This window comes from Rhodnius prolixus, unplaced genomic scaffold, assembly GCF_049639745.1.
Source record: "Rhodnius prolixus isolate KJV_2025 unplaced genomic scaffold, Rpr scaffold_58, whole genome shotgun sequence".
Lineage (NCBI taxonomy): Eukaryota > Metazoa > Arthropoda > Insecta > Hemiptera > Reduviidae > Rhodnius > Rhodnius prolixus.
Window position 1 is genome coordinate 325 of NW_027411623.1, and position 15605 is coordinate 15929.

A 15605-nucleotide genomic window follows, 5' to 3' on the forward strand; every position below is an offset into this window, starting at 1 on the left:
TCCCATTCTATATCTCTCACTGTGAACCACGTATTCGTATAGAATTTTGTTCTCTTGTACACTTCGTTTTTCTCAATTATAATCTATAGTTATTTTGTGCACAGATCTATAATTTTTGAAGATATAAAGGGTTGAAAATTTTTTGGGTCATGAAATTCTGTAAAATTATGGCTGTTCTATATCTCCCACTGTGAACCACGTATTCGTATGAAATTTTGTTCTCTTGTACACTTTGTTTTTCTCAATTATAAAATATAGTTATTTTGTGTACAGATCTAAAAAGATAGAAGATATAAAGGGTTGAAAATTTTTTGGGTCATGAAATTCTGTAAAATTGTGGCCGTTTTATATCTCCCACTGTGAACCACGTATTGGTATGAAATTTTGTTCTCTTGTACACTTTGTTTTTCTTAATTATAAACAATAGTTATTTTGTGCACAGATCTATAAAGGTAGGAGATATAAAGGGTTGAAAATTTTTTGGGTCATGAAATTCTGTAAAATTATGGCCGTTCTATATCTCCCACTGTGAATCACGTATTGATAGGAATTTTGCTCTCTTGTACACTTTGTTTTTCTCAACTATTATAGTTATTTTGTGCACAGATCTATAATTTTAGAATATATACAGGGTTGAAAATTTTTTGGGTCATGAAATTCTGTAAAATTATGGCCGTTCTATATCTCCCACCATGAACCACGTATTCGTATGGAATTTTGTTCTCTTATACACTTTGTTTTTCTCAATTATAAACAATAGTTATTTTGTGCACTGATCTAAAAAGGTAGGAGATATAAAGGTTTGAAAATTTTTTGGGTCATGAAATTCTGTAAAATTATGGCCGTTCTATATCTCCCACTGTGAACCACGTATTCGTATGAAATTTTGCTCTCTTGTACACTTTGTTTTTCTCAAATATAAACTATAGTTATTTTGTGCACAGATCTGTAATTTTAGAATATATACAGGGTTGAAAATTTTTTGGGTCATGAAATTCTGTAAAATTATGGCCGTTCTATATCTCTTACCGTGAACCACGTATTCGTATGAAATTTTGTTCTCTTGTACACTTTGTTTTTCTTAATTATAAACTATTGTTATTTTGTGCACAGATCTAAAAAGGTAGATGATATAAAGGGTTGAAAATTTTTTGGGTCATGAAATTCTGTAATTATGTGGCCGTTTTATATCTCCCACTGTGAAACACGTATTCGTATGAAATTTTGTTCTCTTGTACACTTTGTTTTTCTCAATTATAAACTATAGTTATTTTGTGCACAGATCTAAAAAGGCAGAAGATATAAAGGTTTGAAAATATTTTGGGTCATGAAATTCTGTAAAATTATGGCCGTTCTATATCTCCCACTGTGAACCACGTATTGCTATGGAATTTTGTTCTCTTGTACACTTCGTTTTTCTCAATTATAAACTATAGTTATTTTCTGCACAGATCTAAAAAGGTAGAAGATATAAAGGGTTGAAAATTTTTTGGGTCATGAAATTCTGTAAAATTATGGCCGTTCTATATCTCCCACTGTGAATCACGTATTGATATGGAATTTTGCTCTCTTGTACACATTGTTTTTCTCAATTATAAACTATAGTTATTTTGTGCACAGATCTATAATTTTAGAATATATACAGGGTTGAAAATTTTTTGGGTCATGAAATTCTGTAAAATTATGGCTGTTCTATATCTCCCACCATGAACCACGTATTCGTATGGAATTTTGTTCTCTTATACACTTTGTTTTTCTCAATTATAAACAATAGTTATTTTGTGCACTGATCTAAAAAGGTAGGAGATATAAAGGTTTGAAAATTTTTTGGGTCATGAAATTCTGTAAAATTATGGCCGTTCTATATCTCCCACTGTGAACCACGTATTGCTATGGAATTTTGTTCTCTTGTACACTTCGTTTTTCTCAATTATAAACTATAGTTATTTTGTGTACAGATCTAAAAAGGTAGAAGATATAAAGGGTTGAAAATTATTTGGGTCATGAAATTCTGTAAAATTGTTGCCATTCTATATCTCTCACTGTGAACCACGTATTCGTATAGAATTTTGTTCTCTTGTACACTTCGTTTTTCTCAATTATAATCTATAGTTATTTTGTGCACAGATCTATAATTTTTGAAGATATAAAGGGTTGAAAATTTTTTGGGTCATGAAATTCTGTAAAATTATGGCTGTTCTATATCTCCCACTGTGAACCACGTATTCGTATGAAATTTTGTTCTCTTGTACACTTTGTTTTTCTCAATTATAAAATATAGTTATTTTGTGTACAGATCTAAAAAGATAGAAGATATAAAGGGTTGAAAATTTTTTGGGTCATGAAATTCTGTAAAATTGTGGCCGTTTTATATCTCCCACTGTGAACCACGTATTGGTATGAAATTTTGTTCTCTTGTACACTTTGTTTTTCTCAATTATAAACAATAGTTATTTTGTGCACAGATCTATAAAGGTAGGAGATATAAAGGGTTGAAAATTTTTTGGGTCATGAAATTCTGTAAAATTATGGCCGTTCTATATCTCCCACTGTGAATCACGTATTGATATGGAATTTTGCTCTCTTGTACACTTTGTTTTTCTCAATTATAAATTATAGTTATTTTGTGCACAGATCTATAATTTTAGAATATATACAGGGTTGAAAATTTTTTGGGTCATGAAATTCTGTAAAATTATGGCCGTTCTATATCTCCCACCATGAACCACGTATTCGTATGGAATTTTGTTCTCTTATACACTTTGTTTTTCTCAATTATAAACAATAGTTATTTTGTGCACTGATCTAAAAAGGTAGGAGATATAAAGGTTTGAAAATTTTTTGGGTCATGAAATTCTGTAAAATTATGGCCGTTCTATATCTCCCACTGTGAACCACGTATTCGTATGAAATTTTGCTCTCTTGTACACTTTGTTTTTCTCAAATATAAACTATAGTTATTTTGTGCACAGATCTGTAATTTTAGAATATATACAGGGTTGAAAATTTTTTGGGTCATGAAATTCTGTAAAATTATGGCCGTTCTATATCTCTTACCGTGAACCACGTATTCGTATGAAATTTTGTTCTCTTGTACACTTTGTTTTTCTTAATTATAAACTATTGTTATTTTGTGCACAGATCTAAAAAGGTAGATGATATAAAGGGTTGAAAATTTTTTGGGTCATGAAATTCTGTAATTATGTGGCCGTTTTATATCTCCCACTGTAAAACACGTATTCGTATGAAATTTTGTTCTCTTGTACACTTTGTTTTTCTCAATTATAAACTATAGTTATTTTGTGCACAGATCTAAAAAGGTAGAAGATATAAAGGTTTGAAAATATTTTGGGTCATGAAATTCTGTAAAATTATGGCCGTTCTATATCTCCCACTGTGAATCACGTATTGATATGGAATTTTGCTCTCTTGTACACTTTGTTTTTCTCAATTATAAACTATAGTTATTTTGTGCACAGATCTATAATTTTTGAAGATATAAAGGGTTGAAAATTTTTTGGGTCATGAAATTCTGTAAAATTATGGCTGTTCTATATCTCCCACCATGAACCACGTATTCGTATGGAATTTTGTTCTCTTATACACTTTGTTTTTCTCAATTATAAACAATAGTTATTTTGTGCACTGATCTAAAAAGGTAGGAGATATAAAGGGTTGAAAATTTTTTGGGTCATGAAATTCTGTAAAATTGTGGCCGTTTTATATCTCCCACTGTGAACCACGTATTGGTATGAAATTTTGCCCTCTTGTACACTTTGTTTTTCTTAATTATAAACTATTGTTATTTTGTGCACAGATCTAAAAAGGTAGATGATATAAAGGGTTGAAAATTTTTTGGGTCATGAAATTCTGTAAAATTGTGGCCGTTCTATATCTCTTACCGTGAACAACGTATTCGTATGAAATTTTGTTCTCTTGTACACTTCGTTTTTCTCAATTATAATCTATAGTTATTTTGTGCACAGATCTATAATTTTAGAAGATATAAAGGGTTGAAAATTTTTTGGGTCATGAAATTCTGTAAAATTATGGCCGTTCTATATCTCCCACTGTGAATCACGTATTGATATGGAATTTTGCTCTCTTGTACACATTGTTTTTCTCAATTATCAACTATAGTTATTTTGTGCACAGATCTATAATTTTAGAATATATACAGGGTTGAAAATTTTTTGGGTCATGAAATTCTGTAAAATTATGGCTGTTCTATATCTCCCACCATGAACCACGTATTCGTATGGAATTTTGTTCTCTTATACACTTTGTTTTTCTCAATTATAAACAATAGTTATTTTGTGCACTGATCTAAAAAGGTAGGAGATATAAAGGGTTGAAAATTTTTTGGGTCATGAAATTCTGTAAAATTATGGCCGTTCTATATCTCCCACTGTGAACCACGTATTCGTATGAAATTTTGCTCTCTTGTACACTTTGTTTTTCTCAATTATAAACTATAGTTATTTTGTGCACAGATCTATAATTTTAGAATATATACAGGGTTGAAAATTTTTTGGGTCATGAAATTCTGTATAATTATGGCCGTTCTATATCTCCCACCATGAACCACGTATTCGTATGGAATTTTGTTCTCTTATACACTTTGTTTTTCTCAATTATAAACAATAGTTATTTTGTGCACTGATCTAAAAAGGTAGGAGATATAAGGGGTTGAAAATTTTTTGGGTCATGAAATTCTGTAAAATTATGGCCGTTCTATATCTCCCACTGTGAACCACGTATTCGTATGAAATTTTGCTCTCTTGTACACTTTGTTTTTCTCAATTATAAACTATAGTTATTTTGTGCACAGATCTAAAAAGGTAGAAGATATAACGGGTTGAAAATTTTTTGGGTCATGAAATTCTGTAAAATTGTGGCCGTTTTATATCTCCCACTGTGAACCACGTATTGGTATGAAATTTTGTTCTCTTGTACACTTTGTTTTTCTCAATTATAAACAATAGTTATTTTGTGCACAGATCTATAAAGGTAGGAGATATAAAGGGTTGAAAATTTTTTGGGTCATGAAATTCTGTAAAATTATGGCCGTTCTATATCTCCCACTGTGAATCACGTATTGATATGGAATTTTGCTCTCTTGTACACTTTGTTTTTCTCAATTATAAACTATAGTTATTTTGTGTACAGATCTAAAAAGGTAGAAGATATAAAGGGTTGAAAATTTTTTGGGTCATGAAATTCTGTAAAATTGTGGCCGTTTTATATCTCCCACTGTGAACCACGTATTGGTATGAAATTTTGTTCTCTTGTACACTTTGTTTTTCTCAATTATAAACAATAGTTATTTTGTGCACAGATCTATAAAGGTAGGAGATATAAAGGGTTGAAAATTTTTTGGGTCATGAAATTCTGTAAAATTATGGCCGTTCTATATCTCCCACTGTGAATCACGTATTGATATGGAATTTTGCTCTCTTGTACACTTTGTTTTTCTCAATTATAAACTATAGTTATTTTGTGCACAGATCTATAATTTTAGAATATATACAGGGTTGAAAATTTTTTGGGTCATGAAATTCTGTATAATTATGGCCGTTCTATATCTCCCACCATGAACCACGTATTCGTATGGAATTTTGTTCTCTTATACACTTTGTTTTTCTCAATTATAAACAATAGTTATTTTGTGCACTGATCTAAAAAGGTAGGAGATATAAGGGGTTGAAAATTTTTTGGGTCATGAAATTCTGTAAAATTATGGCCGTTCTATATCTCCCACTGTGAACCACGTATTCGTATGAAATTTTGCTCTCTTGTACACTTTGTTTTTCTCAATTATAAACTATAGTTATTTTGTGCACAGATCTAAAAAGGTAGAAGATATAACGGGTTGAAAATTTTTTGGGTCATGAAATTCTGTAATTATGTGGCCGTTTTATATCTCCCACTGTGAACCACGTATTGATATGGAATTTTTTTCTTTTGTACACTTTGTTTTTCTCAATTATAAACTATAGTTATTTTGTGCACAGATTTAAAAAGGTAGAAGATATAAAGGGTTGAAAATTTTTTGGGTCATGAAATTCTGTAAAATTATGGCCGTTCTATATCTCCCATTGTGAACCACGTATTGATATGGAATTTTGTTCTCTTGTACACTTTGTTTTTCTCAATTATAAACTATAGTTATTTTATGCACAGATCTAAAAAGGTAGAAGATATAAAGGGTTGAAAATTTTTTGGGTCATGAAATTCTGTAAATTGTTGCTGTTCTATATCTCCTATTGTGAACCACGTATTGGTATGGAATTTTGTTCTCTTATACACTTTGTTTTTTCTCAATTATAAACTATTGTTATTTTGTGCACAGATCTAAAAAGGTAGAAGATATAAAGCAGTGGTTCTTAACCGGTGTTCCGCGAATATGGTCCAAGTGTTCCGCGAAATTTCAATTTTAAATGTATTGAAATTTAGAAACTTAGGAAAGATACGAAAACATAAAATTGTTCCTTTTTTTTAATTTTAAGTTTTTGCTATATACCGAATTTCAAATTATTTAATGTTAGGATTCCGCGAGAAAAATATATACATATAATTGTGTTCCGCGTCTATGAAACGGTTAAGAACCACTGGTCTAGAGACTCGTGAAGAAGTCCAATTCTACAAAAATTAACCGAAAAGTTTTTATTGAAGACGCTTAGAAAAAGGGCTTCGCCAAAACGTGGTTCGAACCATTGGTTGAAAAGCCATAAAAGTGGATGATTAAATTAGTTTGATTAACGATTGAAATTGAACTAATTTGGTAATTAAAATTAAAGTTCAATTTAATTCTCAGATTTAATCATATTTTTTTAGTTTGATTAAATTAGTTTGATTAACGATTAAATCTGAAATTTAATTGGTTAAATAATTGTCATATGATTAAAATTACGATTAAATTCTGATTAAAATTAAAAATAAATTCAATCAATTAAAAAATTTAATCAATTAAATTTAGAATTTAATTTTTTTTTTAATCAGTGCCCAACTCTGTTGGTAACTATAAAATATTTGTAAAAAATAATAATTTCAACATCATGATTTTTAATCAAATTAAATTTTTTATTTAAAAAAAATTAGCATTTTCTTTCACCGTCATATTTTTCATCCGTGTGAATATTTTGCAATAGATTCGCATCATTTATTAAAATGTCGTCAAATATTTCACATAAATTGGTCAAATTATATTTTACACTTAATATACATTTTAAACTTGCACTCTTCAACTGGGTTTTTTCACTTGTCCATATTTTATTGATACTAGAAAAAACACGTTCTGTTGCTGCATTTGTTCCTGGAAGGGAGAGCGCGAATTCCACAATTTTCAAAATATTTTCATAAGCAATATTATTCTGTTTAAAATCAAGGAATAACTCCGTCCATTTTTTGTCTCTTTCCACATTTGCAGACAGCAACATTTCATTTTTTCATCTGTAGCATATCTTTTTACCAATCACACCTCACCATAAACATCATTTTCGCAAATATTATTTTTCGCCAAATGGTTACTAATATATTCAAAACATTTTTACACAAATTCCTATAAAATCTCCTTTTTTAATGTCACCCAATTAGACGATCCCAATGTACGAGACGTAACGACAATGATCGAACACCACCGAGTAAATCTTACTCGCTACATTGCCTAATTTAGTTTACTCTGTATGCATTTTATGTGCTTTTTTTTATGTATTTTTTATTTCTTTATATTCACCATAATACTTAATAAATTTCTACAGTACATTTAAAATAAGAAATCCAGATATTTTCTAAAAAGCGGGACATGTTTAAAAATCGGCGGGACGCGGGACAGTCCACCAAAAAGCGGGACTGTCCCGCCAAAATCAGGACGTGTGGTCACTTTACTCTATTACTCACAAACCTGGGCTCACAGTTATCTCCACTTGCTTCAAACTGTACAATTGCAATCTCTAAACAGACTCTACTACCTTCCAAAAACTACTCCCAATTCCTTTCTTCCATTACAATTTCCATTTTCGCCCATTATAATTTCCCTTTAAAAGTCAATTTATAATTTCTTCATTAAAATACTCACAATGAATAGTACACGTCTGCCTTATGTTTCTTATAATATTTTATATTCAATAGTACGGTATGAGCTTTTGACCGAGTAACATCTTGTCTATACGAGTGTATTTAGTTCTGTTTTTTTTTCGGTAATTTGTGCTTGGATTTTGATGAAACTTGGTGTGTGGCTAGTTTTTCTATTATTTACTCGTTTCTCAAATTTTCATAAAATTTCATCGATCCATTTTTGAGAAATTCTATGATGAAATAGTTAATTTTTTCCTTCTTATTTGAACTTAATTTCTTAGTGTGTCTGTGTTAGTGAAGTACATGCTGTTGGTCTGTATTGGACTGCGTGCGCATTCATTTGTTTACTAATTTACTGGAGCTTTGTTATTCAATTGAAGGTATGGAGAAATCTGCAAATTTAAGTAAAGACGATTTATTACAAGCTCAAAGTCAAGTTATTGATGCAAAACAATTAGCTCAAAAGGCTGATATTATTCAGTTGATGACTCATTTAGCTGAATTAAATGAACAATGTACAAAATTAAAGCAAACGATTGAAGTTCTAGAAAATAAGAATAAATATTACGAAAAACGTTTAGATATACTAGATAATTTTAATCGTAGAAACAATTTGATTTTTCGAGGGTTAGATGCTCGTAATGATAAAAATGAAGAAACAGTTGTTAAATTTTGTAACGATATTTTAGGAGTGGGATTTGCTAAATCCGATATAGATGAAGTGATTCAGATTAAAAATTTAAAAAATGAGAATTGTATGCTTAAAGTTACATTTAATACGAGAAATGTGGTTTTAAATATTATTAAAAATTCAAAAAAATTGAAAGGCACGATGTACTCTGTGAGTAGAGATTATTCTTTAGCTGTCAGAAATAGACGAAAGATGCTTCACGAGTTTAAAACAAGTATTCTTCAAAGAAACAGCAATAAAATGGTATTGATTAGGGATGATGTTCTGATCATGGACAAGAAATTCTACTACTGGGATGAAGAGACGAGAAGTGTGAAGGAAAGAGAGAGACGAGGAACCATATGTGAGGGGAAGAATTCCACCGAAATACACTTGCCGGTCGTTAACAAAAAGCCTGAAATTATATCTATTCCTGACAACTTTGTGGCTCCTGTGACTTTATCTGGAGAATCCGATTTGAGTGCGTCTTTAGCTGGTACCACGGGTTGTGCTCACCACTCCACCATTTCATCCGAGCTTGGAGTAGGCAAGGGTGTCCCTGAGATAGTTTCTTACCAGCAAGTTCACTCTTCACTACATTCAGATAGAGGTCAGTCTTCGGCCTCATACATCAAATCCCCGCCAACAAAAAGAAGAAACTCTAAAAAGAAGAAGAATGTAGCTAATTGTGGTGCGAAGAATGCACACCCATCCGATGGAACTTCTTATCGTTCTGGCGGTTCCCCTGGATTGAGTGTTCAATGTGATGCTGCTGGCTCTGTATAGCAGTTACTCAGGCCTTCTATCTTCCCAAGCTGGCGTTAACGATTTCTGCTCTTCTCACGGTTATCAAGTTATTTTTGTGAAACACTGGTGGTATTAAAAATTTATTTGATGCTGATTCCATTAATCAACATTTCTTAATTAATTGTGATATTTTGTGTTTTGTGAATAATGGTCTTCCTCTGCTGGCATAGCCTTGGCTTCTTCTTTGATCCATTTAGTGTTTTCTTAAACGAGGGAATTCGAGAGAAAACTAAGGGTAGGGCTAGCGGTGGACTGGCCATTTCAGTTAAGTGGGAAACTTATTTTCAAATTAAGCTGATTACTAAGCCAAATTTGTGGTTCGCTGTTAGAATTAGATTGTTCGATATGGAATATATTATTGTTTAGTGAATTTTAAGCTTACTTGTAGTCTAGTTTTTTGTACTGAATATCTTGAATAATTTATAGCAGAGATGCAATTTCACTGTTATTTTGATACAAGAATAATTGTTTTGGGGGATTCTAACTGTAGGGTGGGTGAATTGAATCAATAAGATTGTGATGATTTTGAATTTACGATAGTAATCTAACAGGTAATAGGAAATCTTTTGACAGGATCTGCAATGGGCAGTCCTTCTGACTCGCCCGCTAATTTTACTTTTATGTCTTTCAATAGCAGATAAAGATCAATTAGATAATTTATTTCTAAGTACTGTAAACATGCTCAAATTGAGGTTCTTCATTTTGTATGAATAGTTAATGTATAGTTAGTGTTTTTCATTTTTTTTTAATTATTTTTGACAGTAGTTATACTGACTTAATATTCATCTTTATTTTAAGAAGTAGGTTTATTCCTTTCATTTTATAATACTCATTTATTTTAATTTGAATAGTATCTAATTTATGTTCTTTCTATTTCTTTTTTCAACATAAGAGTTAAGTAATTCCTTTTGTTGTTTATTATAAGATTATTATTATTATTGCTTTTAATTTTTTGGGTATAAATACTGTACTCATTTGAATGGCTGAGGCTTCACAAATAAACAATAAATAAAAAAATAAATAAATAATTATATTCAATAAATCCTCACAAAAGAAATGATAATAAAATTTGCATATCTTTCATTCAGAGCACAATGTCATCTATTGGTGCACTGCATCTTTTACTTACCCACTATCCTTTCATTTTAACAAAAGAAAAGAAAAACATCATCAGCAAACTCATAAATAACTTCCTATCAGAGGTTTTCAATAGCAGATATAATCTATTTTACACACATGTCTCTAATTTAGCTATCAATCAAATGTATTTCCAATTAGGTTGCAATCTTATAAAACTCACCTTCATTACTCAAATACGTCTTTGCACAATAAAATGCACAAAACTTTATTTTAACCGATCCACATATACATTTTACTGTAATGATATTTCCTTAATTTCCTCCTCTTCTTGTCAACATTCAATCATGTTTTTTCTTTTCCAATCTAAAACTCTCCATCACCTTAGATCTTACTTCCTCCTTTATTTCTAATTCTCTTTGAAAAATTAGGTAAATGCCATATACAATTATTGTAAACAGTCTCTTAGAATTACAAGTTTTGTTTTGGGAGAATACTTTCTTTTAGTTTATCTTCATTTCTCTCCTCATAACTTTTTATCTTATTTTCAACTTTATATTTTATTTCCAACCATGTCTTTTTTACTTATCCTATTTGAAGTTATAATAATTGTTAAGGAAATAAAGTATTTAGAATTAGCAAGTCTTGGTTGTACTATTAGAAGAGTGGAGCAAAGGGAGAAGCTGCGCGCTTCCTATATCTAACTCCTTAACAAAAACTTACAGTTTAAAATATTAAGTATTTGGGTTGATTAAACGCCAAAAGGTACACAAATCAGCAGTACCCAACATTTCATTAATACTTCATTAATAGTTAAGTAATTCTACTGCATTAATTTTCATTAATGTTATTTTTTAGAATTTATTAGATGTCACAGACCCTTATTTATAAAGAAAATTTGGGAATTTTATCTTTTATAGAAAAAGAGAAAAAAATTGTCAAAGTTGGGTGTTTTTCAACGTTACGCTTTTTCGTGCATTTTTTGACGATCAACCCTTATACAACTGTCCTACCGGACAGTTTTAATCCATTAGGTTCTTGTGTTGTACTCTGTTTAGTATGTACATGTCTTTGTGATTAAGTTTGATTATAATTATTATTATAATATAACTGTTATTATTTATTGTTGTTGTTTGCTGAATATACTTTCTTATTTCCCCCTTTAACCCTAACAATAATAATTATTTTTTATTTTTTTAACAACTTTTATTACTCTTATTTTATTTTACTTATGTACTTTTATGCTTCACTCACTTGCTCAAAAGCGTATGTAACTTTAATAGCAATAAATAAATCAATCAAAAGTCATTTCAACTTTCATTTACATCTCTTTTCCTCCTCTATCAAATAAACTTAACACATAAATTGTGTACATATATCAAATTCTATTAAATTGTATGTATTTTCATTCTTAAGAATAAATCAAGTGATAATCCACACTAGCGCTCTTCATGTTATTTGCAAAGAAAACATCTCTTTTCGAGTGTCCCTACCTACGTAGCTAGCTACCATTTCCGCTAAGCGAAATTCCCTACTATTCCAATACTTACCTATCCCCTTAATACAAAAAACACTTCTTTTCCCCATTAAATAAATGTTAATCATAAAATTCAACAAAATCAATCTCCAACAATTCTTACCAACAAACCTACCTTTAATATTTACGTATGCTGCTCTGCTCTGTCTCCCTTATTCTCCATTTCTCTTCCTATTGTCTTTATTTATCTAAATCTATTATATTTTTTTTTATTTCCATTTTCCCAAAATTTCATTATTCATCCCCATTAATTTACACATAACATTTACCTATGCATTACTTTATTTCAATCAATCAATTTTCAAACTTATACTGCTCTTACATAAAAACCATTATTTCATTTAACTCAAGCTTCCAGGCAATCCTCCTAGCTGGCCAGTTCATTCATAATATTTTTTTATTATAATTATGATAAAATGAGTTCTGAATTATTCTGAGTAGTCACATATACATGCATGTTAAAGTAGAAAAAAAACAAGTTAGAGTCGGCCACTTTTCAAATTTCAATCACGGAGGATTCAAAACAATATTTCAGTCTTAAATTCGTCTTACCGAAATATTCGTGAGCACAAATAACATACATTTAATAACAAGTAGATTATTCAACAATATTTACTCATTTCTCAATTGTAATTTAATTTAGTCCCCCTAATTTTACTTATGGTAAAATACTGGAATAATTAGCTGTCCTAAAAATATGCATATCTTTATTTTCTTTATTTTATATTACATATATATAACATTGTGGGAAGAACACCTAGATTGAGAATGTAATTGAAGAAAACTATATTATTTGCGATAAAGCCAGATTATTTATTACTTATTATTACAAACGTTTGACTACAACATAAAATAACAATTACTTTAATCGAGGAATGAACTTAAACCAATGATTTTTATTTAAAAATAAAAATAAATGCATAAAATCATTGATGTAAAAAAAGTTTATGAATTTTTTAGCCTCTTATTTTTTTTATATTTTTTATAACGTTTTCTTTTTCACCTGTGATTAATAGTTTGATTATTATAGATAAATAGATATTACAGTCAATCTAAGTTAAATGGTGTGCTACTTGAGTAAATATTTTGTAGACGAAAATGGCATAAAAGATAAAATTCCCAAATTTTCTTTAAATTATAGGGCAAACCCTCCTTTATAACTGTAATTTTTTTGCAACAACCCAGATCTAAGAGGTTTCGAGAAAAAAGTTGCTGAAAATGAGCAAAAACCGCTTTTTCAAAAAATGTTCTTGTTCTTCTTCTTCTTGTTACCTTTTTTGTAAACTGCGTAGCGCCTAAACGCGTGAACCGATATTCATGAATGAGGTGTCATTCGATTCGGAATTTTATGTAGATGTGCCTTTTGGGGGTCTCGACGCTGTACATCGAATGGGAAAGGAGTTAGCCCCCTTTATGTAAGGCCCCCTCCAAAATTATTATTACTAATTACTCTGTAAATCTTGGCCCGATTTTGATAAAATTTGGTAGGATGATAGGGTTAGGGCTCCCCTACGTAACATTAAAGCGGCGATCAGCTCTTACACTTGTTAAGGGGAAGTATAGCAATCGTTGCAAATTATCGACACGTGAACCGATTTTCATGAATGAAGGGTCATTCGAATCGAAATTTTGTACAGATTTGCACTTTAAAAGTCTCGACGCCGTGCCTCATAAGGAGGGGAGTTTGCCCCACCCAAATAAGGCCCTTTCTAAAACTATTATTACCAATATTTCTATAACGCTTAGTCCGATTTTGATAAAATTCAGCTCGAATAAGTGGTTAAAGCTCCTCTACGTGGCTGTGAAGTGCCATCTTGCTCTTACACCTACTAAGAGGAAGTACTGCAATCATTTAAATTATCAATGAGTGAACCGATTTAAATCAATGAATTGTCGTTCGATTATAAAATCTTTCCTCTTTGCCTTTTAGGGAGAAGTACTGCAATCGTAGTTTATTTTTCTTACTCCTCCTAAAAGGAAGTACTGAAATCGCAGTTTAATTTTGCTATTTACGTACAAATACCTTCCTATGTTATTCAAAACGCTTTTTCAAAAAAATTGTTATTGAGGATGGTTTGGGGGAACGCAACTATAATCATTCTATAAAAAGATCTCTCCAGTGGTAGTTACGGTTCCGACTAAACACCTTATCAGATTATAATGATAGAATTGCTTATTCCAAATCTTAAAAAAATCTGTAAAGAAGATATGTAACTTTGTAAAATAGACAAAAAGGAAAATTTATCCAAAAGGTACAAAAATCTCCTTAACAAAAACTTACAGTTTAAAATGTTAAGTATAAGGGTTGATTAAACGCCAAAAGGTACACAAATCAGCGAGTACCCAACATTTCATTAATAGTTAAGTAATTCTACTGCATTAATTTTCATTAATAAGTTATTTTTTAGAATTTATTAGATGTCACAGACCCTTATGCTGGCCACTTCATTTATAATATTTTTTTGTTATAATTATGATAAATCACATATATACGTACATGCATGTTAAAGTAGAAAAAGACAAAGTTAGAGTAGGCTACTGTCTTGCATTCGTCTTACCGAAATATTCGTGAGCACAAATAATACACAGATAATAACAAGTAGATTATTCAACAACAATTATTCATTTCTCAATTGTAATTTAATTTAGTCCCCCTAATTTTACTTATAGTAAAATCCTGGAATAATTAGCTGTCCTAAAAATATGCATATCTTATTTACTTTATATTACATATATACAACATTGTGGGAAGAACACCTAGATGGAGAATGTAATTGAAGAAAACTATATTATTTGCGATAAAGCCAGATAATTATTACCTATTATTATAAACGTTTGACTACTACATAAAGTAACAATTACTTTAATCGAAGAATGAACTTAAACCGACGATTTTTATTTAAAAATAAAAATAAATAAATAAAATAAAATCATTAATGTAAGTTTTTTATAAAAAAAAGTTTTGAATTTTTTAGCCTCATATTTTTTTTTCTTTTTAACCTGTAATTAATAGTTTGATTATTATAAATAACTAGATATTACAGTCAATCTACAGTGCTACTTGAACATATATTTTGTAGACGAAAATGGCCAGCATAAGGGTCTGTGACATCTAATAAATTCTAAAAAATAACTTATTAATGAAAATTAATGCAGTAGAATTACTTAACTATTAATGAAATGTTGGGTACTCGCTGATTTGTGTACCTTTTGGCGTTTAATCAACCCTTATACTTAACATTTTAAACTGTAAGTTTTTGTTAAGGAGTAAAAGATAAAATTCCCAAATTTTCTTTATAATATAGGGCAAATCCTCCTTTATAACTGTAATTTTTTCGTAATAACATAGATTAATTAGTTTTTGAGAAAAACGATGCGAAAAATGCACAAAAACTACATTTTCAAAAATTGTTGTTGTTCTTGTTACCTTTTTTGTAA